The following is a 6,230-nucleotide window of genomic DNA, read 5'->3' on the forward strand; positions in this document are numbered from 1 at the left end:
TATGGAGGGATGCTTCTTCACTTGCTCGTCCCCTGAGCATTTGAAGGTTCGGTTCGCGCTGAACCAGCTTCGCTTGGGAGCGAAGGACTAGTGGAAGTTTGTGACGGCGCACTTCACACCTACTGAGCTTTCGGCAGTGACCTGGGAGAGGTTCACTACCATGTTTCGAGATGAGTACGTTCCTCAGGTGGAGAGGGAGCGTCTGGCACAGGAGTTTCTGACCCTCAAGCAGGGTACCGAGTCAGTTTCAGCGATTACGAGGATGTTTCATGAGAGGGCGATGTTCTGCCCTGAGCACGTGTCCACCGAGCAGGCACGCATGAGCCGTTACCTGAGCATTCTGAGATGGGATATTCGGGAGTTCGCTGCGAACTCCTCGTATCGGACATTTGCCGAGCTTCAGGCAAATGCTCGGAAGAGGGAGATTGAGCTTGAGACTCAGGCCAGGGAGGAGGCGGAGTCTCTAGGGAGGGATCGGCGGCTGGCACAGTCCCAGCCGGCAGCCAAGCGGGCCAAGCCCGCTGATCCCAGACCCAGGAGCCAGAAGGGCCGCACTTGTGGGAAGTGCGGCAAGGGTCACGATGGAGTCTGTCGAGCAGGGTCTTGCTACAAGTGTGGCAAGGAGGGGCATATGGCCAAGGACTGCCCCAAGGGGTTTGCAGTGTGCTTCCACTGCAACCAGACCGGACACTGGAAGGCAGAGTGTCCGCTGCTGCGTGGAGCATCTTAGGGGTCTGCTCCCGCCGCCATCAGAGCTACAGAGAGTCGGCCCGTGAAGGCCGAGGCACCGAGGGCTCGAGGGAGAGCCTTTCAGCTGACTGCGGAAGAGGTCCGCGCTGCACCCGACGTTGTGGCTGGTACGTTTCCTTTCTATTATTTAATTATGGGGTTGAGATATTATGCTTATATTATGCTGTGCATAGGTACCTTCCTTGTGAATTCTGTACCTGCTTTAGTGTTATTTGACTCGGGTGCGAGTCGATCTTTTGTATCTTTGACATTTAGTCAGCATATCAGTGTTAGTCGTGGGGTACTGAGTCGGCCCCTGCGGGTTTCCATAGCCGCCGACAGAGTGATTTGTGCCACGGAGGTCCTCCGGGGATGTGTATTGGAGATTTTTGGGGTTGAGTTCCCGATCGACCTGATTCCTATTGCGATGGGTGATGTCTGTGTTATAGTGGGCATGGACTGGTTGAGCCGATTCGGCGCGGTTATCGATTGCGAGCGTCAGCTGGTGACTATGCGAGATCCTAGTGGGGGAGTTCTTTCGGTTTACGGCGAGGGTACACGTTCCGGATCTGCCTTTTGTTCGGCTGTTAGGGCGAGGCAGTGTTTACAGCAGGGCTGTAAGGGTTTTGTGGCGTATGTGATGGATACGCGAGTGATCTCCGAAAGACCGAGTTCAGTGGATGAAGTTCCGGTGGTGCGTGAGTTTCCAGAAGTTTTTCCAGAAGAGTTACCAGGTGTGCCTCCCGTAAGGCAAGTGGAGTTCGGTATCGATTTTGTTCCGGGAGCCACGCCTATCGCTAAGGTGCCGTATCGCCTTGCGCCTCTAGAGATGCAAGAGTTATCCTCGTAGCTTCAGGAGCTGCTGGGGAAGGGGTTTATTCGGCCGAGTAGCTCGCCGTGGGGAGCACCCATCCTTTATTGTGAAGAAGAAAGATGGCTCGCATCGCATGTGTATTGATTACCGGGAATTGAATAAGCTGACGGTCAAGAACCGTTACCCGTTGCCGAGGATTGACGATTTATTCGATCAGTTACAGGGAGCATCTTGGTTCTCCAAGATTGATTTGAGGTCGGGCTATCATCAGGTGAGAGTGCGGGACGAGGACGTCCAGAAGACAGCATTCAGGACGTGTTATGGGCATTATGAGTTTGTGGTGATGCCTTTTGGGCTCACCAATGCCCCGGCTGTGTTCATGGACCTCATGAACAGGGTATGTCGGCCGATGTTGGATCGGTCGGTGATTGTGTTCATTGATGATATTCTGGTATATTCGAGATCTAGAGAGCAACACGAGGAGCATTTGAGGGAGGTTCTTGGAGTTTTGAGATCGGAGAAACTTTATGCAAAGTTTTCCAAGTGCGATTTCTGGTTGCGGGAGGTCCAGTTTCTGGGACACCTCGTTAACCAGAAGGGGATATTGGTCGATCCGGCCAAGGTTGACGCAGTGATGAGGTGGGAGGTGCCAAGGTCACCTTCTGAGATCCGGAGTTTCCTTGGGTTGGCAGGGTATTATCGGAGGTTTATTAAGGACTTCTCCAAGATTGCAGTTCCACTCACCAGATTGACCCGGAAGGGTGTTGCATTTTTATGGGGTCCCGAGCAGCAGACCTCCTTTGAGACGCTTCGCCAGAGGTTGTGTGAAGCTCCGGTATTAGCTCTTCCGGAAGGGATGGAAGGTTTTGTGGTATTCTGTGATGCATCGATTTTAGGACTGGGAGCGGTGCTGATGCAGAAGGGACATGTGATAGCATATGCATCGAGGCAGTTGAAGCCTCACGAGACGAGGTACCCCACACATGATTTGGAATTGGGGGCAGTGGTGTTCGCCCTCAAGATTTGGCGGCACTACTTGTATGGGGTTTGCTGTACGATTTACACGGACCATAAGAGCTTGAAGTACTTGATGGATCAGCCTAACCTAAATATGCGGCAAAGGAGGTGGTTAGATGTGGTCAAGGATTATGATTGCGAGATCTTGTACCACCCGGGCAAGGCTAATGTGGTAGCCGACGCGTTGAGTCGCAGGGCGGAGAGTACTCCACTGCGAAATGTATGTTTGAGATTGACCATGATAGCTCCAGTTCTGGATGCCATTCGTGGGGCACAGGCCGAGGCTGTGCGTCCGAAGATGCAGAAGAGAGAGCGGGTCGTTGGGTTAGTTTCTGAGTTTGTATCGGATAGTCGAGGGCTTATGACTTATCAGGGCCGGATCTGGGTACCGTTTGTGGGCGGTACGCATACTACATTGATGGAGGAGGCTCATAGATCGAAATTATCGATCCATCCCGGGGCTACAAAGATGTATTTGGACTTAAGAAAGGAGTATTGGTGGCCTTGTATGAAGAGGGATGTCGCATGGTTTGTCGAGAGGTGTTTGACCTGTCGAAGGGTAAAGGCCGAACACCAGAGACCACATGGCAATTTGCAGCCATTGGAGGTTCCCGAGTGGAAATGGGAACAGATCACTATGGATTTCATCACCAAATTGCCGAGGACTGCCAGAGGAGTCGATGCAATTTGGGTGATTGTGGATAGGTTGACAAAGAGCGCTCACTTTCTTGCCATCAGTGAGAGTTCTTCGGCGGAGAAGTTGGCGGAGATTTATGTGAGGGAGGTTGTATCTCGGCATGGGGTACCGATCTCGATTGTTTCAGACTGCGATGTGCGTTTCACTTCCCGGTTCTGGAAGAAATTTCATGAGGAGTTGGGTACTAAGCTGCATTTTAGTACCGCATATCACCCCCAGACCGACGGCCAGAGTGAGCGGACGATTTAGACACTTGAGGACATGCTTCGAGCATGTGTATTGGACTTCGGGGGTAGTTGGGATACGTATTTTCCCTTGGCAGAGTTTTCCAACAATAACAGCCATCATTCGAGCATCGGTATGCCGCCCTTTGAGCTGTTGTATGGTAGGAGGTGTCGGACTCCCATTTGTTGGGGAGAGGTTGGGCAAAGGGTAATGGGCAGTACAGAGATCGTGAATCAGACGACAGAGCAGATTCAGCTGGTCAGACAGAGGTTATTGACCGCTCAGAGCCGACAAAAGAGTTATGCGGATAGACGTCGGTCCGAGCTGGAATTCCAGGTCGGCGACTTCGTTCTCCTGAAGGTTTCTCCTTGGAAAGGAGTGATCCGGTTCAGGAAGAGGGGAAAATTGGGGCCCCGGTTTATAGGTCCATTTCGTGTGATTGCGAGGGTAGGCCGGGTAGCCTATCGGCTAGAGTTACCAGCAGAGTTGGGGCAGATTCACAACAATTTTCATGTATCGCAGTTGAGGAAATGTATAGCCGATGAGTCGGCAGTGGTTCCATTAGAGGATATTCAGGTAGATGCAAGCCTGAATTATGCTGAGAGACCAGTGGCCATTAGGGATCGGAAGATCAAGATTTTGAGGAACAAAGAGGTACCTTTGGTATTGGTTCAGTGGCAACATTGGAGGGGATCAGAAATGACCTGGGAGCCGGAACGTATGATGCGGAAGCAGCATCCGGAGCTGTTTTAGAGCGAGACTTCGAGGGCGAAGTCTAGTTCTAGTGGGGGAGAGTTGTAACATCCAGATTTTACCAGGTATCTTGTAAATTTAATTTTGTTGAATTGTGAGGGGGACTCGGCGAGTTGGAGCTCAGACTCACCGAGTAGGGACGCGGAATTGGACAATGGATCGCGCCTGGACTCGGCGAGTCCAGGATATGGACTCGGCGAGTCTGCGTTGTGTAGAGAAACCCTAAAATCCCAGGCTTGAGACCTATTTAAAGGTCCTTATGGCTGTCATCTGTGCTCACCCAACCCTTAGAGAGAGACCCTTGTGTTCTTGAGTGATTGTGGAGAGAGAGAAGCACTTCTTGACCTTGTGTGTGCCATTTAGCAAAGAAGAAGGAGATTCTAGGCAAGAGGAAGCAAATGAGGCTGCTATTTCGTGGATTTAGAGCTTAGATCATCAATCTAGAGGTATGATTTCGGTCCATATTCTGTTTGGTGAAGCATTATGCGATTTAGGGCTTATTATGGTCATTTATGGGATGATTTGATGCCCAATGGTTCCCCCCTTGTGTTGAGGTTATGGATCTGGATCCATAGAGGTCCAGAGAGCCTCACTCATCAAGCTTTATGTACAACAATGGAGTCTAGGACCTTGTGTTGTGGTATTTGAGTCAAAAACATCATATATGGTCATATAGAGGTTGTATGTGCATCAAGATTGTAACTTTACGTGCTAAATGAGCTTGGAGGGACTGGATCTATGGATTAATGGACTGTATCTGACCTTATGAGCAAGATTGAGTCATTGCATGGCACGGACTCGCCGAGTCTGAAGAACAGACTCGGCGAGTAGCATGAATGTTGCCCGACCACACAGTGAGTGGTCTTGCTGAGTTGGGGAGGGTGGACTCAGTGAGTCAAGGGGGAGTCAGAATGGACCGGTGGACTGAGTCAAGCTGGACTCGCCGAGTGGTCTTGAGACTCGGCGAGTTGAGTCGTGGTGGCCCCACAACTCATGCCAGGTGGAACTCGTCGAGTTGAGTGAATGCTCGACGTGTCAAGGGAGGATTCCAGGGAAATTGGTGTATACGCTCAGACTCGCTGAGTCGCTATAGCGCACTCGCCGAGTCCGGTCAAAGCTGACCGTTGACCGTTGACCAGTGTTGACCTAAATTGACTTGTTATAGTGTGGTCAACCCTAGTTGGGAAAGTGTTAATTAGGGATGTATTGTGCTATAGGGGGACTACAGCTCGGCAGATCGAGTGATTAGCGATTTCAGGTTTACGATTTACCGAGACACACGAGGTGAGTCTTCTCACTATACTTTACCTTGAGTAGGTAACCAGAGTTATGTGATAGAGTATTTGTATGCTATGTATGTTACGTGTTGTACTGCATTATTTCTATGTGATTTATGTGGTGCATGTCTATCAGAGCTAGAAACTGAGGGTTCACAGAGTTTGGGTGCACGGACCCACAGAGTTATAGCCTAGAGTGGCTAATATGTGTTATATGTGGTATTTTGGGGAACTCACTAAGCCTTGTGCTTACAGTGTTTGATGTTATTGTTTCAGGTACTAGTGACGACCGCGGGAAGGTGCCGGCTTGATCCGTACACACACACGTTCGGAGCTTGATGTTATGATCTTGGGATTTTGTATTGTCTTGGTTGGATAATTAAAATGGTTGTTTTATGAATATTGATGGAATTATGTTTTATAAAAAAATTGAAAATTTTGTTTTGAAATTCACGGTGTTACAAAATCTATAAGTGATAATGCGGAAAAATATTGTTTAATTTCTATTTACAAATATGATCCTCCACTCGCGTATCTCTGTGGAGTGTTACCGAGGACAAAACAAATGTACTAATCTACTGCTTTTAACAATAATGTTAACGAACAAATCATTTGTGAAATATATATTATAACATTATATAATAAGATATGAAATCAGTTTGTAAACTGATTCTGCAAGTTAAACAATTGGTTAATACGGTTTCAATTTTTAAAAGCA

The sequence above is a fragment of the Lactuca saligna genome, chromosome 9 (assembly GCF_052625555.1).
Source record: "Lactuca saligna cultivar CGN05327 chromosome 9, ASM5262555v1, whole genome shotgun sequence".
Lineage (NCBI taxonomy): Eukaryota > Viridiplantae > Streptophyta > Magnoliopsida > Asterales > Asteraceae > Lactuca > Lactuca saligna.